Below are 26,361 nucleotides of genomic sequence, written 5' to 3'. Positions count from 1 at the left end.
GCTGAGTTTTAAAATTCTGCTTTATTGCGTTTAACGGTAATAAATACATTTAAGTGTGATTCATTTTTGTGTTTTATGGAACAAGTTTATGTTGTTGTTTGTGATTAATAGATAACATTGTAGCGAAACAAAAAAAATATGTCACTTATGGTCAGTGGGAAAATTCAGGATTAATATTGCAAATAGGGCGTATTAGTATTTTTTAGCGTTGTATGTCACACCTGCGTACATCAGTTCTATTTTTTCCATGTTAACTATAGTTCTTTTTCGAAACCACAATCACTATTTCTGCTAATCACAAGTACAGTGATTAATCTTGTTAACGGAGTCTTCAAATAGGCAAACATATTGACCATATATTAATGACGATGGATTTTTTGCATCATATTTAAGGTAAGTTAAAATTCTTTTATTGTAAATTGTAAATATTTCGGAGTTTTTTCATTGTAAAAAAAAATTGTTTTATACGACAAAAAATATTTTGTCTCATAGGCAAGAAAGTTAAGTTGGCTACAAACCAATATTAATCTTGAAAATTTAAAATTTTTACTTCAAATATTTTCACGCAGTCGTGGCTGAATCATTACATCACTGAAATATCGAAAATGAAATTGTGTTCAAAATAATTAAATTCACAACATATTAAATACATTTACAGCAGATCATTACTGTCACTAGTTTATAAATAAATAGTTGTTTACTTTGTCATTTGGGGATTTTTACCGAACGCATTAAGGCTTCCAGACAAAAATAAACTATCTAAATTAGTAAAAAATCACTTTGACTCATTCTAGTAGGACGATTTTAGTGTAGTTACTAAAATAAGTGCGATTAAATAGAACATTTTTTTGTCGCGCAACTTCCGTTTTCACGAGTGCGCTCCATCTGAAAGCACATACAGTGACTAAGTGAAGCACAAGAGTAAGATTAATTACAAACACGAGACTACGTACGCTACTTATAACTCGAGATGAAAGCTCCCAACGTAACGTTATTATGTCTATAAATCAGACAGGTATAGATTATACTAAGCTCCAAACAAAAGCTGGACTGGAGCTTAGTTGTGTCGCTTAGTTTCAACGGGTGTATTAAAATTAACATCGGTATATGGAAAGCGTAGAATCATCCTTGACTGGGCACGAAGTATAGATTTCTGTTTATAATTTATAATGTAATAAAGTTATACCACTGCGGTGTATGTGTTTCTGACTTTGAGTGAATCGAGCTGGTAAAAACAGCTACAAAAGTATATTAAAATTATTATGTTTGAAAGTTTTTGCAAGTCAAAATTACATTGGAAGTGTTAATTAGAATGTTCATTGTTCCAGTTACGAACCTGCAGTGCTGAGAAATATGTAGAACATTGTATGATGATCCTCTTTATTAGCTTAAAAATCAAACAAAAAATTTACTTCCCAAGCGCAAACTAGGGAGGTATTGTAATTATATTAGTTCTTAGTTCCTGCTTCCCGGGCGTAAACTGGTAATAGCACTTATCAGTCAAATGATGTCTCTAACTACTGAAGTGATTGTTGTGAAATTTTAGTTGCATTTCAAAAATATCATACCTACAAATGTAAAATGCTAATCCAAATTTGTCTGAAGATACCGAGCAAATATTTGATGATGTCATTGAAAATTTTGCTAGGTAAATCCTAATCAAATTGTACAAAATACAGTGTGTCTGTATGTGTGTTTTATTAATCAGGCCTTATTTTTTTAATGTTATGCATTTAGATGGTAAAAACATCAAAATTTTACTATTTACCGTACAAACTGCAACATCGCCTTAAGATTGTAGTAAAGTGAGTAAATGACCCTCCAGAATATCTTACTATTAATTTCGTTTTCAAAAACTTGATGATTTCTTATAATTTTATTCCAATTAAGAAAACTAATTTTCTAGAGGCGTGAATAAATATCTTTGTTCCGTAATCATGCAATTAATGTTAAGAGTTCATTTTTAGTTTCGCAGACAAAATTATGCAACGTAATATACATACAAACTAGGGGTGACGTTGATTATTTTTCCAATTCAAATAAAATGTGTAATCCAAAATTAGATCTTGTAACAGTTTCAAAAATATTTTTTTAAATAACCAGTTCTCGTAAATGTATTATTAAAGTACTAAAGTTTTAATCAAGATTTGACATGACGTCGTCAATTATTATTATCCATGTTCATTATAGCCTTAGAGAGTGTGCAAAATTTCAGAGCAATCGGTTTTGTCGTTTCTAATTTAGATTGGACAGTTTTGTTGTAGTATTTTGATTTTTTTTTTTCCAAAAAATTATATGTATATTCTTAGTTAAAAATAAGGTTGGACTAATAAATTACAGTTACAGGATTTACTTGGTAAAATTTTTGAGATGACGTTTATAAAATTTTTGGCGATGTGTAGAGGTTATCTGTCTTATAGACATTCCATATAAACAGAGAAAACATGAAGTTAGCCGTTCACCAATTGAATTCCTTCCCTTACAATATTTCTCTAGCTAGTGCTCGAAAAGTAAAAATTACGCCAATTATCTAGGTATATTTTTTATTTTCTCGTTAGTTTGTGGTTTCCTGATAAATTTGTTATATTATTATATGTATTGTTTTTAGCCAAGTATTAATATTACCACTATGTGCTTTTTTAGAATCTGTCCTGACTGGCAAATCACAAAAAAAATGTTATAATGGGTTCATTTAGTTTTAGTATGAAGTTACTTCGGGAGTACCACAAGGGTTAAATCTGGGTACTTTGAGATTTTATTTTTGTAAAGGACATTGTTTCCATGGTATCTAATTGTGTATATTACGCAGACGATGTTAAAATTTTCAAACATATTAACTCACTAGACAACTTGCAATAATGTTTCAACCAAATGATCAACTGAAACAAATTAGCCATCAATTTCTATCAAAAATCTCAGTTAGCAAGAAAAATATATTCTGTATAAAATATATTCTGTTTTAATTACCAGTGTGTAAAAATAATGTAACTGTAATTGATGAAACTAAGGATATTTATTTTTACATAACTTTTAATTTTAATTATCATATTAAGAATTAGTTTCAACTACGTCATCGTTGTTAGGTCTTGTAAACGGTAACACTAAATCTTTTGAATGTATACTTGCATGTATTAAACTCTGTATGACATTTACCTTATCCAAAATGGAATATGGGTCATTAATTTGGTGTCCTTTGTATGACTACTATAAGTCAATTTTGGAAGGGATTAAAAGAAAGATTTTAAAATAAAATGATGTTGGTAACACTTACTTGTTCGTTGTTCAGTTTGACAGTTATGATCAACTATTGAAGAAAGTGTAAAATAGCTGCAATGCCAACGTCACTATTTTAAAAATGAATATCACGGCTTGCCAGACGACTTTTTTTCTGGTATTACATTTCAGTGTATTAATATATTTTCTAGTTAAGTCGGAATGTAAGTGTTATAGGTATATTTTTTATCATAATAATTATTAAACAGGTATACTAGATTCACCACTGACCCAGAAAGTACGGAAATAGGCGGCATTCAGGCAAAACATATATCATTACGGGTACTAAAACCTAGTAATGCAATGCATTGGTGATACTGATAATGCTGACGAAGTAAAAAGATTTTCGAGATTTAGAAGTACAGCATATAGGTATATATTCATTTGCTATTATTCTCTAAACTAGCCCCACCCCCACAAAGCTTGCGTGACTGCCCGCATTATGTGAAAACTGACCTATACAACTCTGGTATACTTATGCTAACCTACTCTGTGTAACATGATCAGACTGTTTGAGAACTTTACGAACATGACATTTCTCTAACAAAACAGCTTTTTGAATTTTGACAATTATTGACGAGTTTAAATGTAAAAAATTGAAGTTGTCAGCTAAACTGCTAGTTACTACAACTAGAATAATAATTATTATATTATTGTATTAAGTAATTATTGAAATTTACAGTTTTTGACGATTTCCACTAAAATTGGACCGAAAAGCTAAATTATTTGTGGGCCTGACATTTTGAATTTATATGGAAATAAGGCATGAATGTGTTTTTAGAGCTCGACTTTAGGGATACGACTTTTCTTTTATACAATAAAACATAAACATTTTATGACACTAAGTACTCCCACCTTTTTATTAGGACTAATAAAAAACTAAATTTTAATTAAAAAAAAAGTTTTGTGTAACTGGATTCGATAATTTGACAAATTTTGTTTATCTCTAAAATCATGATGTTTTTATGTCGATGGCAACATATATGAAAATAAAATGTTGTCAAGTTAAGTGAAGTCACTAACGTTTTATTCTTTTTAAAACTTAAAGCTAAAATTTAATTTTTTTGCGTGAATTAAATTATCAACGGAAATAATGAGGTGCGGTGGATTTTTTCACTTCTTCACTATAGCTTCTTGCGAACATAAACTTCGATAAGGAATAAAATGTGCTAATGCGAACTTAAGAGTTGAGATTTCCATTTTTATACCAAACAAAATACATATTTTAATAAAAGATTAGGAAAAAATCGAAGGAAACAATCCTTGCAGTTGAAAAGCTTGGACTAGACAATATTAATCTGAAAGCACTTGCAAATAATGTTCTAGTGAACAAAAGAAAGTTTTAGTGTCTCTGGATCACAATGTATTATATTTACTTCAAAGAAGTTTTTAGAAAAAGTTGTTGAAATGGGTGAAAAGGTTACGTCGTAACAAGTTTGTAATTGGATTTTATGTAGACACATAGACATAACCGTAACTGGAATAGGTTTCTTTGGTTTCACAATCTGGAAAACCTTGTTACGGTAAAGACATAAGAAATAGTGCTGTTTACTTAGTTTATCGTTCTTACTATTTTATTTTTGCCTTTCATGTTTAATAAATTGGTTTGCTTATCTGTCATTTATACAATAATAATAATCTAACATCCATCTGAAGTAATTATTACAGTTAACTTGAAAGTCAGGTAGGTGTTCGTATGCAGTCCAGTATTTATTGACGTGGACATGTGTTTTCCGCATTATGTTACATGGTTCTAGAATCCGGTCTTGTTTGAAATTAAAGTAATTAATCTTTTAGTTCTACTCTGCGCTACAATTGCAAGACTAGTCAATACCCTGGATAGTGATTCAAATAATCAAATGAAATATTTAAATACTGTGACACAACTCAATTTGTAGAGCCAAAATTTACAGAAAAAGAACATTATGTGGACATCTATTATTTGAAGTTTGTTTAATTGCTTAAGTGATTGCAATTCCATTAAATTTTAAACCGCATGTCACCTAAACCTGATCTCATCTTTTCCTAGACATATTATATTATTTGAACATGAAAGAGATTTCAGTTTTTAAGTAACTTTTTATAACAAAGTCAGCCTGCTATTAAGTACTTTTTATACATTTTTGGAAACTTCAAACTAGATATACTAAACTAAATAAAAAATCATAGATCTCTGTTGTTATACAGGGTCATTATAAAATATTGTAGTCAACTCACCTATGAAAAACAAATGAAATTTTTCTCGTGCCGCTGATCACCAAAATGATTTGAACTGTTTTGAAATGTCACGAACGTCCAAACAAATCTGTCAGATGTGTCAAAAATTGAAATGCCCGGTTCGCGGTTTAATTTCATTTTAAATAGACACGAAAAGACGCCAGGCCAGAGCATTAAGGGTTGCAGTGTTATCGAGCATTTGTGAACGCCACTGCAATACATTTCAGTTTCAAAAATTGTAAATTGTCAGAAAAATGTTTAAGGGCTTTGTCATGAATTACACCTTGGAAAGTCGATTGGAGTTGAACAGAATAAATCATCTGGTCTGTTTTGCAAAGAAGCAATAATTTTTCAAATAATGAAATCCAAAAAGTGAGGTTAAGTTTGTCGAAACCAATGAACACGGTAATTATTTAAAAAATTACATTTTTATAGGTACCCTGAAGGTAAAAATTGTGAAAAATCACGTAATTGACAATGGCAGAGCAAGTCTTATCACAGTTAACGAACACTATGAGTACCTAATGAGTTTTTGCAGTAAATAATTTTGCCAAAGTTGTGATCCCGCGAAAGTTCTGTTTGTAAATTGTAAGGAATCGTCAAAATATTGGTGCAGACATGGTTTGTGACCGGTGCTTTTCTCTTGAAAAAACACAACTGAAAGCCTTGATCTTCATCCCTACAATAGGTGAAAACTGCTATGTCCAAACATTACCTTCAGCTTTGCAGTTTCTAGATATCTGAAACATGCCAGATCTGCATAACAGGAATGTCAAAGAGGTTCTACCCAAAACACGCCCACATGGCCATCCTAATATCAAGATTTTTCAAAATTTCTATAACAAAAAAGATGAAAAAACCAATAAAATTTCAGGAGCATAGTGTTAAGAGTTCTGTAGATGATTATGAGGTCTCTTGAAACAACAGAATGTTTAATAAAGATTTTTAACTTTCCTAATAGTAAAATTACAATTCTTACTAAACAGTAAGTTGAAGTAAGTTTTAAATTAAGAGAATGCAACTAACACCGAAAGAAAAATGAAAGTTACTGAAAATAAAAAACTTTATTGCAGTACCTACATACACTTTCTACATCTAATTTTGTTTATTGATCACATTCATTTACTTGAAAAAGTATCAGGCCTATGAATCGTCGTCTGGAAACAGCTAACCACACACCAACCTTCATTGCGTGTGATGGTGTTTCTTCAAAAGCGTGAGTATTTTCTATACACCAAATTCTGAAGTTCTGTCAGTTGACATAATAGCCTAACAGATGAAACCAGGCTTCATCAGAAAAGAACGACAAATCGAGAATCCCGTTATCATCCATATCAGCTTGAAACCAACTACAATACCCAACGCGGCAAGGAAAATCAGCTGGTTGCAGCTCCTGAACCAACAAAATCTTGTATGGATGCATATGTAACTTCTCTTTTACGATTTTCTGACATGGGCTGTATGGTACTCCGGACAGTAAAGATTTTTGACAAAGCTTTATTCGGACTTTGTTCCATTCTCATCCTTAAATCTTCAACAACGTCTTCACTAACTTGAGGCCTCCCCGTCGGTTTTCACTTAGAAATGCTACCAGTGTCGTTAAATCTGGCCATAATTCGCCGTATAGCGTCTTCAAAGATTCTTCATCAATGACAACAGAACATTTCACTAGATACTCGTTTTTAGACGCCTCCACAGAGTACACTCCATCCCCATCCTCATTTAACACCCCATTACGGTAATAGGCATGATGATTGCGCCAAAGAACTAAAAAAATCATTTGTAACACTGACCATAGTTATTCCTCTGTGTTCATTACCTGAGATTATTCCACAATGATCTGCAGTTTTGATAAAAACTGTTTTTTGAGACACTTATTAAAGTTCTAACAAAGGGGAAGACAGCAAAAATGAAAACAAGACAAGTCAATTAACGCACAAAGTGAGAGAAAACGTACCAGTACAAACGAAAAAATTATTGACATCTGACAGAATTTGATGAAGCGTTGAAACAGTGCAGCCGCTAATGTCAACTAATGTGGCGTAAAAAATAAAAATTCCAATATTAGTGTAATCCTTTCCACAAAACTGAAAAAGGCGGCACAAAATGTCACCAAAATCATGGCCTTCTTCGACTACAATATTTTATAATGACCCTGTATAAACCTGGTAACAATGGTAACATTACATTCGAACAACAGAACTGTATAACATTTTGATTTCTGTTTTTTAACACAAACATTGTATTATTTACGAATGAAGTTAGCTTATATTTTTATTTGTTTTTGTATCTAAAAATTATGTTTCCTCCAGAGAATAAGAAGATTTGTTATTGTTTCCAGAAAAAGTGTTGTTGTTACAAAAACTTACTGTGTCTACTGGGCATTTAAAAATAATTTCACACTAATATGCTAAGGAAAATACAAGCAATCAATTTATTAGCATCTAACTTCCCCGCCTCATGACAAACTTTAATGAGTATTATTTTTAACATTGTAGTTGTATAGGTTACAATACAGGAGCAGATTTTTTATCTATACCAAATAGAATGTTCTTTGATTTATCTAACATTTTTTTCACTGAAGAAACTTGTGTAAAATATTTAAGCAAAAAAATATCTTTATGTACGAGTATATTTTTCATTTCATGTGTACCTTTTTAATCTTGTTAATAAAATTATAAAAGAATAAAAAATGTCTGATTTATAGCTACAATGTACAAATAAAATGAAAGATAAAATATTAAAGAATGTGACCGTCGACACGTATGTTTTTCGAGACAAAGTTCGATAGAAATCTAAATGTTTCTGTTTCGTGCATATAATCTAAATTTTGTATAAAATTTTAGACGGTTATTTTGGGGAATATTATGTTTGAAATCAATCAAATCTTTCTTGTTCCAGCTTCAAAATTGGCTCTACAACTGAAGCATAATATTGCCATATATTATATAAAAAATCAATAAACTCAATAAACAGGAAGAACCATTTATTTTCGTTTGAGGAAATCTCGATCATGATTTATTAAAACTTAATTCGATGCAAATATTTGGCTCGTGCCTCTGAAGTAGCGGTACTTTATATTTGCCAGAAATTGCAGAAATGGATGTTATTTCACTTACAAAATGAGTAATAGCCGTATTTAAAATTACTCTCGTAACAATCCGCGAATTAACAAATTAGAATATCTTTACTCCATTGCATTCCTTCCTAAATGAATGCGCACAATAAATCAAAACTTTTATGAAAGTTAGAGTTACCGAGCTCAAAGCCAGCTGAAATGGAATAATTGATATGAAATGTTGGGGTTACTGAATAATTGCCGCTAATAATGGTTGCTAATAAAGTTGCAACTACAAGATAAGAACTAGTTGCTGATTGAAGTTGCTACGTGCTATTCCTAATCCGGGGAGAATTTACTTAGAACGCATCCCGCATACTAATCGGACGTTGGTTCGGGCTGATTTGACGTCTCTTGTCATAGATGAAAAAGTACTGAGTGGCTGACGAAAGCTTGTTTACATCAACGTAGTCCCATTGCAAATATATTTCACTTCAAAGATATGTTACACGATGTTTTAAAAAAGTGACAAATTTTTACACCTTTGTGTTAAGGTTTTTTTTAATTTCAGAATTCAATTTTAATATAACTAGATACAAAAAGTTAAATGAATGTATTTCCCAGATAAAATTCTGTCTATTTAAATCGCTACATTTTAACTATAATTTTTGTTCTGTTTGTGTAAAATGATCGACGGGCACTGAAATCCTTGCCTTGAAATAAAAATGACGAACAGAACCATTTTCATATTGTAATCTCTTAAAAAAACCCAAGACATGAAAATAGAATAAAAACATGTGTCTACAGTAAAATGCTTTCGTCTTCAGATTATATTATGTGGTTCTAAGTACACAAAGAACAATATCACAGAAATTCCAGTGATTCGTTTTCTGTTTGCTTCATCTCCAGTCTATTCCCGACGCAAATAAAACACATTTGCGGTTCTCCAAGTCTTGAAAGGATTTGCGTCATTCATCATCGAATTTCACCAAAATGAACATCAATCAATTCAGATTAGTACGGGTTAGGACGTGGATGTTTTCTTCTTGTTCTTCTTGTACCACAGCCAGGGGTGTAGGAACACTTCCGACCCATTGATTCGTCTCATTCTAGAATATGACCCTTTTGAATTGGCAACGAGCTCATTTCCAATGCTATTACGTAACTTGCTAGCAATTTGTTATTTGGAATGGTCCTAAGAAGGGGAAAATATTAAGACTTGCCGCCCTTAGATTTCCGCAATAAAGTTGCCTCATTGTGCACATCGTTCGTTCATTAAACTGATGATCAGTTAAATTTAACTGATAATTTTGCTACACTAATAGGGAAATGTATATCATTTTATCAGCCGCTACGTAATTGAGTCCTCTAAATGTAAAATGAGGTAAATCCACTTTTAATTAAAACCGCATCGTACGCCATCTGGCTGTTTACCCGCTTATCTCGACAATGTTAATTTTCGAGTGATGCTGACACAGCTGGAAGTTTTTTGGTCGAATTTGGGGCTTTGAGTGTGGGTGCATAGAGACAAATGTTTTTACGTTGCGAACACCATTCAAAATAATGGGGAGACATTTAAACTTTGTTTGCGCTCAGGCGAGGAGTGCTGAGAAAATTGACCTTTTTCTCGAAGGGTTTGATGCTGTTATGCTAAACCCAAGTACGTTTGTGTTCACATCTTTTCTTTTAAAAGTGTCTTTTTGTCTGGGGAGCCGTTTATCAAACCGTTCAGTCTATCTGCATAGGTGAATTTAAGTTTACAAAAAAAAAGCATTAAATTTTACCTACCTATAGCCGGAAGGGAATAGGAAGCTGCGGGAAACAGGCATACATACATACAGACAAGCGTGAAATATGAAAAATAATCAGAATTAGATGTGTAATCACTACTTATTACGAAACTTCAAGGTACGCAACCATTTTGTCTGACTTAAACAAAACACAAAATGTAAACACAACCCAACCCTTCTATAATACGTTTATTCTCAAATATATTTTGAAAAAATGATGGATTCTCCTTATAATTCTTATGACAACAAAATTTTTATCTATATGTGCCGGTATTTTTTTTATATAAAAATAAACCTGTCGAAAGTGATAATAACAAATAAAAAGTCCCTACTGTTTCTAAAAGACAGACACTATTGTTTGAGTGAAGTTCTAAAAAAATGAGCTCCATTTCGACGAGTTGACATTGTAATATTAAACGGAAGTACATACCTCAGTGTTCACATCTTCATTTTAAAAGTTTTTTTGAAGAACCTCGTTTATTATTATTACACATAAAACAAAATCTTCTTATTTTGTGAGTAGTTTATTTTTCTTGGAGATATTTACACCCCCTTTGTAATCCTGTGCAAACATCAGCTATAAAATTCAAGAGTAAACAAATCCGCGTGATGATGTAAGGGCTGATATCTATCCCCTCTTAGGGTTGGATCAACACTCAGAATGTATGTCTTTATTGTGATAGATATTTTCGTCCCAGACAGAGTAATCGCACAATCGTTAAAAATTCATAGGGCGATGTCTCATCCCCTCTAGTCCTTCTCGTAATGTATTCACGCAAGGGTTGGGGTTATCGACCCAACTGATCGTAATTGGCAAGATTGCCTAAAGTGTAACACCTAAATCACAGAATACAGTCAAATTCAATTTTGCTAATGGGGTTATATATCATTTTTAAGCGGCAGTGTGTTGAAAATGCGGCAGCGAAATGGAAGGAAAGTATACAATAATTTGGTTAGTAATGGCAACCGCAACTAGTTAATTGCAAATTATTGATCCGGTATTGAGTAAATTGAGTATGTCATGAAATGGGAATAGATAAGTTAGTTTGAGGGTTTTGCCAATATATCAAAGTTGGTATTGCTTGTATTGTTATCGCACAATGGGAAGCTTCTGGAAGTTTGTATGCTCTACATATTCTTCTGTGTTATGTGATGCAACATTTTCCTTACAAATAAAAAATTGTAAATTTATCATATTTGGTGGCAAGAATTTGTTGAAAAGTGGCTGAAAGAGAGAGGGAGCTTTAATAATAGTTCTAATTGACTGAAATGAGGGAAACTATTCGATCAGTTGTATACAAACATTTTACAGTTAAGATTGTCTGAATATATTTTATAATTTAAAATTTGCAATAAAAGTGAGTAGATATGTATATGCCGAAAGTTTTGGAAGTAAATTTTTAAACACAGCGAAATAAATAGAATAGCTCAGAAGCTATTAATTATGCAGGCGACAGCTTGTCGCAAACTTGTTTTTAATAACTATATAATCCTTAATAAATTATCATATTATCAACATTATTTCGTTTTTGCACTAGTACACCAATTTGCTCATAATGACGATATAAAGTTAAATGTTACCTAACAATAGGCTAAATTGGTTAATAAATAATGATAACACCCCATAGTAGAATGCACGACACTTTTGTAGTTCTGTTTGTGTGGCAAATAAGATAAAACACTATTCATACGAGTATTTATTCATAAGAATGATATCGTGCAAACAGATATTTTGTTCAGTATTTTTAACTTTGAAACTAAGAATCGGTTTATAGGAAGTGAATTAAATATTTAATCGTGGATTAATTTAGTAAAGGATTCAAATGTAGAATATGAGCCCGTGATTGATTAAAACATGCACGTTGCCTAGCAACGGACCTCAATTAAAGTTAATCGCGAATTCGCTTTCTATAAACCGGGTCTACGTATTAAAAAAGTAGACTATCACCTATTTTTACTCCTGAACGTAAGCTAAGGAAGTATAGTAATCGAGTACATCGGACGAATGGCCACTTTTATGTATTCTCGACGTTTCATGACCCCTAGAGTACAAAAGAAGTAGTCTCCCGTTTTCGTCCGCCTGTCTGTCTGGCGTCTGTGTCGATTTTTATTAGATGGTTAACCGCCAACCAAATTTGGTTAATCATCCCTACCAACAACTTGATGATGTCATTTTAAAAAATTCTATTTTAAAATGATTTCAATGTTATACAATAATAAACTCCTATACTCGTGGTGTACGATCCTGTTTGAGTTTTTCCCTAAACGGCTAAATATTCACAAAAAAATTAACACAGTAACATGTTACCATTAACTCAAAATATAAGCGACTATGGCCAAATGGTTAAACCGTCAGAATGCGAACCGGGGGTTCCAAGTTCGATGCCAAACCTCACCGTTTCTTTTTTTCTCTTACTCTGTGTATTATCTATGTTTATGACGGCATAACAAATTTTTTATTGATCAAATTAAGAACGAGTCACCCCACTTTCTCGAAAAGGTGAAAATGCACACGCCTTTATTTAAAAAGAATTATTATAATAATATTCAGAACATTTTGTGCGACTCTTTGGGGTGACTAACTTATTCAAATAAAACAAATTTCTACGTTACATTCTTCCCATGTATAGGCAAAGAGTTGAAGCTAAGCTTATTATTGCTGAGAGACCATTTTTCCCCGTTAGTTTTCTGCTTTAAACATATTTTACGATGTCCATACTTATGCAATTTACAGAATGCCTTGGAAGTTGCTGTCCCACGACGCAGTGGCTGAGGGAGGTTATTTCTGCCACTGGTTGTTACTTTATAGAGGTTATCATAAAACAAACATCGCAAATTCTAATTTTACAACTTTTTAAAGAAGCGGGATTTATTGGACTGATATTTCAGGAGGGAAGTTCTGTTGAAATAAACTTCCACTAATTTTTCGTTATTGATAACATAACCTAGGTATATTGGTATAATATTTAAAATTCTTCCTAACAGAGCAATTTATTTTAATCCATAACACCAAGAAAAATATATTGGTCACATAATCCACTGAAATTCAGAAAATTTTGCTAGTTGATAGTATGAGGTATTAAAAAAAACAATTGCAAAATAAATTAACACTAGGTACTAAAAGAGTACAATATGGACGACAAATCAAGCAAAATCTTAAAATAGAAAAATCGAAGCTTTCAGTTCAGATTAGATCACAAATTCACAAAAATTTGATCCAACTTTTTCGAAAAATTATAAAATTTGAATTTGCGGGGTATTAGTATGACGTTTCACCAACTGAGGTAATCGGCCAGTGAGCTGTGTCACAATTCGATTTTTTTTTAATCTGGATTCAATCCAGATTTTGTAAACAATCAAGGGGAAGTATAGTACCATTTACACGCAAAATTTTCAGGCGACGTCATCAAATTGTTGATGGGGAGTATGACATGTAGCCGTTCGCCGGACAGATCATATTACAATACATTCTTAGCTTATGATCGGATAGCGAAACTGGTCAGCAATTCCGATTTTTGTAAATTCATTAAATGTCTCCTATGTGTAAATTACCATTAATATTTCTAAGCAGAGAAAATTAATGTTTAATAACTGTTTTTGAACCACTTGTTTTAGTTGTAAAATTCATGGCCGGCAGACAGTTTTGTACGTCGTATATGCAGAAGGTTTTTATCGAATTCACTGGCAATTGCCTATTAACGGGGATACTTTCGGGATTAGTACCTATCCCAGATAAGTAGGTTTTACTTTAAAAGAACTGTTCTATCAGTTCTATCACTATCATTTTGACAAATTACGAATTCATGTTTCATGACAACTTGTTGAATGGTCGGTACACTTTGAGATTGTCGTATATATTATAAAACCCCAATAAAAATTGGTTCATTGTGCGCAGCAAGATACGCTTTTTTGCTAGCACTTTAATAATCCATCTTCATATTTAAATTTCTCTGAAGATGTTCTCGAAATGAAAATAAATTTGAATAGACAGATATTATAGGTTGACTTATAATTTTGCCAAAAATATTCGTTACGAAGTTATGGAACATTAACAACCATTTATTTATTTCTACTATCCAAAAACTTCATGTTGAAACTTCAAAAAATTATAAAATTAGTATTGTTATCTCACGATCTTCTTGCAATATTATTGTACGTCTGCCTTTACATGTTACAACTGTTTGTAAGATGTTCAACAACTTTATCGTATCAACATATTTACTTTTTACATCATCTCGGAAACAAATATGTAATCAAAATCCCCAAAATTTTTTTGACATCTGATGCCGATCAAAATAAATACATTTATTCCAAGCAAAAAGTGAAAATTATATTTCAAAAACTATTCTGAAAGTAATTCTTTATTGAAAATGATTAAATATATTTTTTGTTAAAACTGATATACAGAATGTCTCAAAAAATAACGTATGCCGGATTTGCTATGCTTTGGAAGCAAGGAAAACTCTGCGTAAATAACTAAATACAAGTAATATCACAGATGTTTTAAATGCTTAAATTTCATTTTGCAACTGCTTTTGAAAAGAATATAACTACAAAAGTGTATGATGATTGATGAATTAGAGCGGTAGCTGAAAGTAGCTAACGGTGCTAACATTATTTTATTTGTTAATAAACAAAGAAACAGTTTTGTTACTTAATAGTAAACAGAGGTGCAAAAAGGGTTCAGGCGAGGTTTTACTATTGCATAGTAACTAACTTGCCTGTCGTGTTACTGAAACCTTAACCGGAACCGACGTTTGATAAATGATCGCAAATGAACTGATTATTTTTAGTTGCGTTTTCTCATCGGGTAAACAAAGAAACAACCACCAGGGTAGTTGTTCCTATACGTTTTATTTCTAAAATTACTATGAAGTTATTTTTATTTTTCCTGTTATTTTTATTGCTTCGTTTATAAAGGTTGATCACTAGCGATTTTCAGTTGAGGATTTCGTTATTTCAAATACTCGTAGATGTTGCTGTAAATTAAAATTACACTACAATTATGAAAACTTGCATAAACAGCAACCTGTTTGATAATAATAATTATTAGTCTAATACAAATATACATAATAATATCAACCATCATGAAAAGGGGAAACGATCTTGAAAAAGCGTTATTTGTTGGTTTTGGCTCCGTGTTTATCAAACAAATTAATTGTATGTAGATCCTTGTGTATTCCAGAAGTAAAAGTAACAATAATATTGACGCATTCCTATAAAAACATATTTTGCTTTCCTACTGTTATTGTTCGGTTTAATTTTAGTTTTCTGTTAGATATTCGTTACAATTCTTTAATGAGTATTTTTCCGTACTGTTTTATTATATTGCATACATATAAATAGATACTTATCACGCAACAAAACTTCAGCAGAAATTATTACGTATAATTCATTGTCCACTATTCACCCGCAAAGTAAAACTTTTCTCATCATAGTTCTAGGATGCTTTTTCGTACGTCTAACAGTTCTGAAGTAATAAGTTGTTGGATCCTTGGAGACCTCGCTAGGATGTAACTATAGCAGAACTTCGTGTTATTGAAATAGAACCCTGTATGCTTGGATATCTACTTCTATTCCTTTTCTCGACAACTAAAATGTTAGTAATTTGTAATGTGCAATTTCAGGATATTCATGTGCAGCACTTCTGAAAATAAAAATTTCAACAATGAAACAATAGAACAAATTTACAACAATTAATTATGGTGTAAATATGTATATACATTATTTTAATTTTGGCACTAAAATTAACTATAAAATTATAAATAAGGTGAACTGGGTATTAAATTTCACGTTATGACCCAGTTTCACTAACATACACATTCAATATATCACCTACGACAACGTGTTCTTTTTATTTTATTCTTTTTACCTATATGATCACATTATTCTTCCTCAGTACCGTATGATTAGCTATTGTTTTTTGAATACATATTGCAGTTATGAAAGTATACTGAAAATCATAGATTTTGTTTTCTAGGTAATTGTTCCCTTGTTAACTGAGATATGCATATGCGCTAGTAAATCTAATAACAAGTTAAGCAATACACAAAAATATTCTGTTTCAAAACCAAAAATACTTGTCATTGTCTACAGAATGATAACACCGTTAAATCAATAGATCTCTACAACAGGCTTACATTTTTAAATATTAGGTTACAAACTTGTTTACACCAGAACCTATTTTTACATGTCAGTCAGCATGGCACAATGAAATATTCAAATACATAAAAAAAGAAATTGGTAGTTTATTTGTACTTAGATTTCCTATTAGACTACTGGTTAGTTTTATTATGTGATACTTTTGACATTTATAACTGTTATAAAAAAATTATGCCCACCTCAGATGCAACGATTTTTGATGCTTTACAGAATGCTTAACTGTATCTATTTAGTTGGAGTTGTTACAGTTGTTGATTCCATGTATAAAATACAAGGGTTGGTGGGGCTACAAATTAGAGACAAAAAAATCAAGACAGCGTAAAATTAGACTTTCGCCAAAAGGATTTTAAGTATTAAAATACCTATACATACTTAGCCGAAACTGGTGTAAATAATAAATAAGTATTACAATATTTATGTGTCTTTTTCTTTATTTTTTCTAATTTTTATTCCTAATTGTGCTGTATGATAAATGATAACTTAAGTTGAGAAAGTTGTTGGGCGTATTAGAATTTTTTCTTCCAAAGTTAACATCAAACTGCTTTTATTACAAAAAGAGCGATTGGTTAAGCAAAAAAAAAAGAACACGCCGGGTAACTTTCAAAGAATCCTCCTGAATTCAGAATGCATTCTTTTTGTCGAACAAATCCGCAACTTTGCCGTGACCTTTGCAAAGCCTCTAAACGTCGGCATCAGTAAAGGGTGAAAATACCTATCGATCGCCACACACGCGACATTAAGACAAGAAGTAATCTCCCGTAAAACCCTCGAGCTATAATTTAATTTGAGTCACACAAACGTGATTTCGATGTCGACTTCTCACAAGTCCATGTTTAAGCAAACTCCCGCTCCCAAGCCATAAATTCCTCCATTATACACCTCCGAAAAAGTTCGCGTCTGTTCGCGACGGATAAGGCCTCCACCGCTAAATCCTTCTTAAAGCCACCTGCTTTTTTCCGAAAAGCATAAAACAAAATAAATCAAAACGTATTCGAAAAGTGTGCGCACCGTCCTGTGACCTGGTGCGCGTCGGCAAGGGTCACATCGACGGCGCACCGACTTCTCGATCAATAGAACGCAGTTCACCCTCTGCCCGAATTTGCAATTTTCCTTCGGTTGCTGGGCGAAATTGCGCCCTTCCGAAGACGGTTCTGCACTTAGCACACGTCTGTCGCGCGGCCATGACGAAGGGGGCTAATTGCCCGAAAACGCCTCGCGAAAGTGAGCCATCAAGAACAGGTTAGGCGATAAAGGGGCAGATCGAGAACTGATATTGGCGGAATGGGATATTTGGAAGTCTAACCCAATTTTTGTATGCCGACGGCGATGTTGAGTGGTGAAAAATTTCGATTGCTTGCGAAATTTATTGCACGATAGCGATAAATCGGGAATTTGAAGCAGTGGTAGGAGGATGACTTTTGATGATGGTCATTTTTATAATAAAGGATGGGAAAATTGCCAAGGATGAAGCATCCACACTAATAATTTCGGGTGCAATGACAAAGTAGTATTTTAAATTGAAACGTAATCGACGAAAAATATCCCCAAAAATCTGTCAACTTATTTACATATAACCTGCCGCGTCACTAAATCACGACACACATGCAAACACGACGCATTTTTCAGTAAAGTTAATTTTATTATTTTTCGATATCTCTACTTCTAGTAGAGATAAATATATTCATTTTAATATGTTCGGTGTAATCTAATCTATTGTGTTCTCAAAATGTCGTAAAAAATGAATCAATCGTTTTAGTAATAAATCGATAAAATAAATAGCTTATTTAATCATTATTATACAAGAAATTTAAAAATGAAATTTTTAACTTTCTGAAGAACTGAAGACTTTTGGTTAATATTCTATAATTCGTAAAGTAATACATCAAGCAAAGTTATCAGTTACAGTTTTAAATAGTTGTACAGTTGTATATATTATAGGAATATATTATTATGACAGGGATAGGCAATAGGTACTAAAAATGTAACTGAATTACTAAACCATACATAATAATTCAAGCAGGACTTATTTTACAGATTTTGATAGGATGTGATGGATAGATAGGTTATCATAATAGTTCAGAATAATTTTCAAAGTAACGGAAACAGAAAACGTGTATTTTCATATTTTAAGATTTGCAAGAAAATTGAAACTAGGTATTTGTCTAGGATCAAATTACAATACTTTTGTTAACTCATCGCTTAGGATGTCCTCTATTGCAATGTTTATAAAAGGTGAACTAGAGCAGGCAATGAAAACAATACGTAAAACCAGCCACAATGACTAGGAACAATTTTTAGAGTAATCGGACCTACATTAGGTAAAGACTAATGCAATACATGTAAAGTTTACCTACCTAATAGTGATGCTAGTTTAATACATCGACATAAAGGTTATTTCTGTGATCTGATTACCATGAATCGCACCCTTGTTATGTTGTAGGAGTTTGTAGATCATTTATAAAAATCCTTGAAGCAGTTTTCCTGAAGTCTTTTTTTGGTATTGAAGAGCTTTGTATTGTTAAATGATTCGTTCGACGTATTCCTAAATTCATCTTTCCTCGACGTTTCGAAGTTCCTAAAATATAAAAAAGTTAATTTCCACTTCCGTGTCTGTCGTCGGTAGTCTGATGGACAGTCTATGTTTTATCCAACTGTTGCAATAAACAAAAACACTACACCTTTTTATTGTGCTAATTGTCAAACAACAGATTATTTCAATTGTTTTTGGATTTTTCTTAAATACCTCTTTTATTCACTCAAGGATTTTATAAACGCAGTTCTAAATGATATTTTATAGAAGTTTCCACTCATTCAAATTCACTATGCTGTAGCGATTGTATCTAATTCTGATAATCGTAGCGATAATGAAGATTAAAGTTTTTAGTTTCTTCACTTTAAGACAAATGCCACTGGTTGCGATCATCTGAACTGAAACTAATTTCAGTGTCTAGTATAGAGACATAAACAAGAGTCGTAGTTAAAATATACTTATAAAAACAATAGTAGTTTCACTGGTCACCGTTTTGCATAGTCTCTTAAATACATGTGATATTTCGACATTGTTTTCCTTTTCGGATATGCGACAGTGGAAAAAGTGAACCATAATTATTACTATTTAATGAAATTATTTTATAAAATGTAACATTGTAATTAATCACATTTTATTAAAGATAAGTATAATAAAAAACTTAAAGCGAATTAAATGTTTAATCCTCGATTAATTTAACAGAGGATTCAAATGTAGAATATGAACCCGAGATTGGTTCAAACATGCGCGTTGCCTAGCAACGGACCTCAATTAAAAGTTAATTGCGAATTAACTTTAATTCGCTTTCTATAAACAGGGTCCCAAATTTTTTAAAAATTAACTTTTGATTCTTCAAATAAACAAAATTTAAAAGAGTCCACTTTCTGGCATCGTCTCTCGTTGCCACTTTACCTTAGGTATCTAACCTAGAAGCGGTAATCGTTACTAAGCATAATTCCACAATTCATTTGCACCAAAAGAGAGAACTTGCAGAAATAAATCCCTTTTAATTCCACTGTTCCGAGAAATATAAAGTGTTTTAAACACCTGTATTTTTTTTTTCTTTTTATTATAACATGTTTATACTAGCTTCACTTGTAACTAACAAACTATGTAAACAAATCTAGGAAGTTGATTTTAACCTACTTCTAATTATCGCATCGATTTGAAACTTTGCAACGGTGTATAATTTGGATGACAATACAATAATTTGGGACCATCGAGCAGTGAGGGTCCACTCTACTCTCTAAATGATGCCATATGTTACAAAATTTGAGTGCAATCGTACTGTTGACACTATAGTGATAAAAGTTATTTGTAATATTTACCGTTAAAAGCATGTTTTTTAGTTTTTTTTTAATTATAACTATTTTTAATTTTAAGTTTGAAGAAAAACTCATTGTAATTAATCAAAATTTAGCTAGTGTGTTAAGTATACGTGTAGTTAGTTATCTACGCTTCTCTTGTCTTATTCAACTAAACATTTTGAGCTAGATATGTAAGTTCTAAGGAGATATACCTAAAGGAGACTATTACCTATTCTATTATTCCTCTTTGTGTTACTCATATACGAAAAAAAAAATTTGCACGTAGCACAGATCTACCATAATGGTAAAGAAGCTTAATTCGCTTATAACTTAGACGATAAAGGAACAAATCAAGCACCAACATTAAGTCGAATGGACTATTTCAGAGAATAGCGCGACGGTTGTGAAAAATTTCGTTTCTCGATGAAATTTATTGTACGCTTCAGCGATAAATTGGGAATTTGGAGCGGCGACAATATGGGAACGGCTTTTTAGGGTAGTCATTTTTGCACTAAATTTGTTTAATAGTGGTTTATGACGCCATCACTTTATTTTTGTAGACAATGAATATTATTTACTTTCATATGTATCTGGTACAGTGTAAAGTCATGAAGATACTGTGTTCTCAAAACTTTGGAGAATTGGGATGAATTGTTTCTGAGATCAAAACATTTTGTGAGATATTCTTTGTGAAAAGTTCTGAAAAGTACAAGTAGTAAGGTACCTATATGTTTAGACTTTAATCAGTGCCTCATTTTACATGAACTTTTATAATAAAGTGCAAATGTTTAAAAAATTTCGTGTTTATCTTTAGACAAAAAAACAATTTTGGAAACCATAACAAACACTCACTATAATCAAGTGTGATTTTAAGTTATTGTTTAAAATTTCGTGTGTTTTTAATAGTTTACTTAGATACAATATGTCATGAACATTGAAGTTACCATTACGGGTTTACTTTTTATGTTTTGTTGGTTCGTTAATTTGTTTGTTATTTATATGCTCTGCATATTCATTAAATAATGACTTTGATTTTTTATTTCCACTTATAAAAACAATTACAAAAGGCCGTCTTTATTTTACATGCTTTCAAATGTTGTGCCAGATGTTGCATTGCTTTTCTTTCAGAAAAGTTGAATTAATTATCTTATGTCTTGTGCTGCCTGCTAGCACATTGATAGCACACATACAAGAAAACTTATAAACACTTTAAGAAAATATTTGCTATTTCCGTATGCGTGAAGACAGCTTTGTTACCACGCATTATTTTACAAAATAAGTTGAAGCAATTATAATTCACTTTACATATCTGGAATGATGCCCTAGGTTATTTTTGTTTAAATTCTCTTTATTTACGGATTAAAAGTAAAAAATCCAAAATAAACTAATAATATATCAGTATAAATCAATCCAGCAACATTATTGTATTGTTAAACTACAGTAGTTCAAAAAATATCGTATTTTTCCTCTAGCTAAACACTATGGAGAATTTATAAAATTTTTCCATTCTAAATACACTTGGAGATACACATTTTTGCATTTACATACACTCTGTGTATGTAAATGTGCAATTGTGCATTTGAACAGTGGTTCCAGGTGGGGATCGTAATACAGTGAGTCGTTCTTTATATTCAATTATAAAATTGTTACCTCTTTTATTATACACTTTTTCGTGTAAGTTTACGCCTTCAGTTGTTGGAAAAATTCAAGAGTAAAAAATTTCGCGCTTACAGTTGGCAATGTAATAATTACATGTTATGTTTCGTCTACCATAGTAAGTTGATATTTAAACTTACACAGCGATGTACAATCAACTTTAAATGTGCAACGTCTGGAACAGCTTTACTTGTAATGAAATTGAACGTGGAAATGTTATTTCATTGTAAAATTCTTAGTGAAAAGGTCCATCGGTTCAATCGTCTATAAAAACGTCAAGTGTACAAGGCATCTTATCCGTTACGAAAGCTTTTCCTCTTGCTGTGGATTTATTTGATTTTTGTTCCAGTTATTTCTGCCATGTTATATTAACCACCATTCTTGTACATTTCCGGCTTAAATGTAATTGTAATGTTATCAAGTGTCAGAATTCATCTAAAAACAATCAGTACCCGAATATCCTCTCATTTAAAAATTTTAAAAATCATATTTTATTTACTTTTGCTACATATAGTATCGTGGACAGAATGGACAGGAAAATAAAACATTTTAGTTCAAACAACAAAGTTGTAATGTAAATAACTCGTGACAACATTATTATAAAAAAGTATAGATTTATTTTGCAACGGCTCTTGCTCTGGGATAGAAAAAATCGTCAAACATACTGGGCAGCATTTAAATGTTCAGTATTTTTTATACCATATTGCTTAGTAAAAAATACTAAATTCAGTATTTAAAAAAAAAGGGGCAAAATATTTAAATTATGAAGTAACCAGTGTAACGTATTAAACACAAAGACTCCTAATAAAAAACCGCGATTGTTCACTGTTTTGACAGTTTTGATAACTATAAAAAATTATGTTTAGTTTTTGGACAGTTACAGTTGCAGAAGATAGAACTAGATTAAGGGAGCATGTGATTGCCCAGCATTTTTCAGTAAAAAATTTGCGGGTCTCGCCTTATAAGAATGAAACAAAAACAGTTCCACTTGGCGCCAAAAGACGTAGAAACTGTAGGTGCCATTCAAATGAAAAAAAAAACACTTCTCATTCAAACTTTGCAGTGTTTTTTCAAACATTAAATTACTTAGGGGGAGATTCTCGAAACTCGATAAGGCCTTGCAAGGACATGCAAATTCAAAACCATAGCAACCTGCATTGTTGTTGCATTATATTTGCAGTCTGGATAGCGATTTGTAAATTTATTATCGGAGTTTCCAGAATCTCCTCCTTACATTTTATTATACATATTATCTGTGTATTATTATATGCGTATTACCTAAGCACTCCCTTAGTTTTTTTTTTTTTAGTTCGCAACATATTCTTTTTTTAATGAGTGCTTAGTATTTTTTACTAAGCGTTTAGAATTTGTATCCCGTGATATAGCAAAGTTATCGAACATTTGATATTTTACTAAGCTTTTCACGAATTTACCCACCAGTTATTAGATTTAATACTGAACATATTTTTATGTTAGGTGTGTAGTATTTTATAAACAAATAAATAAGGTACCGTGAAGTGTACTTTGCGTTTAATTATAATACTGAGCATTAGATTTGTAACGTTTAATTTTTGAGGGGGCTTACTGTATGCCTGGTTCTTTAGGTCACAACTTACAAGAATCTTGTGTCTTTGATAAAGTTACAAACTAGACATACATCGCGAATATCATGAGACTACAGACTTCAGATTTAAGAAGTACTGGTCAGGAACAGAAAATATATTGAGAAGTTTTATTTTCCTCTAGGTGCATTCGGCAGTGATAACTATATTAAACAATTAGCGAAACCACGTTCCGTAGAATGTACAGCACGCAAAACGTAGAAAAAAAACTGTTATATCTATAGAAACATAGAAAATGTAGTGTCTCTATTGGGGATTGTGTACGTTATAGTAACATACGTTGTACGGAACGTAATTTCGCTAATTGTCTATTCTATCACACTCATAGTACATCGTTTGAATTATTTTTCACATGTATTTTTGTGAAAGTTATTAAAACATTTATATAATATCATAATTACTCCCCTATAATATATGTACGTATGTATCTTCTTACGAGGGAAATTTTATTCACAAAGAAAACAACCCTTGGTATATTCTATTTGTTATTACTATATTATTATACCGATAAAATAAATTTAACTCAGGTGTCTTTTAATTATGACACTTTCAGATTCTGTTTCCATTTTACTTGCGTTATTTTTGTCTATTTTACATATTAACTACGACTTTGACAGTGATCGTGTAATGATACTTTTTCATTTTTTCTTTCTACATTTCTGCAACCTAAATAACAATTATCAAACCTTTAAACTACATATTATTTTCTTTACGTTTGTAGATTTTTTTTTCTAATTTACATAATTATTTACACAAATAATGTTTCCTCTCAATTGTAATTAAACAAGTACCTGGATGTATCTATTTCTTTCTTTTATGCTGTCGATCTCTTGAAAGTTCACGATTAGTCAAGCATTGATCAAAAATGTCACAGCGTCAATTTGGAAGGGGTTTGGTGCATATAACTATGTAAGTGACAAGTATGTAATATATAGATTTAAGTAAATGTTATACAAGTGATTATAAAGGATCGTACATCAAGTTGGCTTTGAAATTTCGTGAATTTTAGCGCCTCCTTGTGATGATTGATGACTATTCGTTGCCTGTTACAAACGTGAACCATAACATACCGTAACATTTTTAAGTATCAAAATGTGCTTGCAGAAAGATCGGGACTATTGTGAACATGTATTTCAGAGTGTAAATTCTTATCAAAAATGCAACGGCAGATTTTCCAGAACCATCCCGATGTACACGTACGATCCCTGATTATCATCTGTATAATATCTATTCTGGCATTTCTCTTCCTCGATTACTTTAAGTAAGTAATATGGCAATAAATATTTTTTAACTGTTTCCAGTTAAGCTGTGTTTTTTTTTGGGTAGCTTACATGAGTTAGAAGTGCTCCTGTTTGTTTTTTTTTATTTCGCGTGGAAATCAATGACGCACAAACCGATTTTCTGTAAAATACAGTAAGTAACACCATAAACTTGAAAATTTTAAATACAAGTAGTTCAATAATGTTTGCCATGAATCCTATAATACCGAATACCGTATAATGCTATTTATCTTTATGTTTTAACATTTTCTAGAAGCAAAATGTATATGTGCTCATATTTCATTTTAACTTTACTGGTTTAAGTGGTTTTATAAATCTCCAAAATAAATTCCACTATGCGACAGTGTTAACTTTTCACCAAACTTCCTATAATGTTGTTTTCTGTTATCGCAGAGAAGTTTTAACCAACTTCTACCCTTCAAACCGACACTGCGAACTAATTTGGTACTGCAACCACTCTTATGAATCCTAATGGGATCATACATATTACCGTAAGATTTCACAGACCAAATCTGCATGAGAAAAAAGTCACTAAATTTTCAGTAACAGTTTCATCCAGCTATGAACATTTTTAATATATTAATTAATTTTGCAACTTTAATAAACCGTAAACGTCTGTAGCAAGTCTGCTTCTCGACCTCCTCCTAATTTTGAGGAGTTATTTTACACTCTACTTATCTAATTATTTGGAACTTCAATTAAGAACCCGGTCTGCAATACTTAATTCTATCAAATTAGATTACAAACGTTTGTGCTAAAACTGTCTGGCAGCCAGTGGAATTTAATGGAAGCATGAGTAATGATAATAATCATTGCAAGCAGTTTTACACCAGCTGTAATAATTCTTTTTTGTTTGTACTTGACGCAACCAAGTGTTTACTGTGGTTTAATTTATTTACCATTAAAACTATTACTCACAGATTTCAAGTCGTCCTTGCAAGTTGACAATTATGGAATGAAAATCTATCAAGTCCACCCATACTGATTTAATAAATGCAAATCACCGTAGTAATATTTATATGTTGTAGTATATAAAAATGTCAAACGATATTAAATTTACTAAAATGAACCGTCAGTATTTTATCTTCAATCTTTAATACAATACTCAATGGTGTTTTGCGTGGATGTATCGAGTAATGTTAATGTTGCTATTATAACAAGCAACTACCCATGCACAGATCTTTTTAATTGTTTTCTCGTCGGGAATGAATCATAATTTTAAAAGCGCCACACCTTTTCCCGTTGAATTAAGTACTTATCAGGCGCCAAGACGTCTGTCTGGATCCGTCTGAATCTATCCGTTACTGCAGCAATTTAAACTTGTAATTTTCATAACTGCCTGCGAAAATTCTCCAGTAAAATTCATTCGCTGTAAAAAGGCCGACTTCGTGCTTTTAATATAAATCCATGTTTGAATCTAAGGGCTCTCCCAAATTAATTGATGGTGCTTATTTCACCTCCATTCTTCT

At 31.7% G+C, this 26,361-nt stretch overlaps 1 protein-coding gene and 1 long non-coding RNA gene across 4 annotated transcripts in view; one reads left to right on the top strand and one right to left on the bottom strand.

Moving 5' to 3' along the window:
• LOC135126690 (microtubule-associated protein futsch) overlaps window positions 1-26,361 on the top strand; it is a 76,469-nt gene that overhangs the window by 1,782 nt on the left and 48,326 nt on the right. The window lies entirely within an intron of this gene.
• On the bottom strand, window positions 6,536-7,430 carry LOC135127427 (uncharacterized). Its single transcript, XR_010280227.1, has 2 exons — window positions 7,310-7,430; window positions 6,536-7,257 (listed from the first exon to the last, which is right to left on the bottom strand). It is a non-coding gene; the product is annotated as an uncharacterized LOC135127427 (long non-coding RNA).

This window comes from Zophobas morio, unplaced genomic scaffold (assembly GCF_036711695.1).
Source record: "Zophobas morio isolate AGI-343-1 ecotype UQ-CSIRO unplaced genomic scaffold, CSIRO_AGI_Zmor_V1 ptg000011l, whole genome shotgun sequence".
Lineage (NCBI taxonomy): Eukaryota > Metazoa > Arthropoda > Insecta > Coleoptera > Tenebrionidae > Zophobas > Zophobas morio.
The sequence above is the reverse complement of the archived record's forward strand: the minus strand, read 5'-3'. Positions and strand labels throughout refer to the sequence as shown.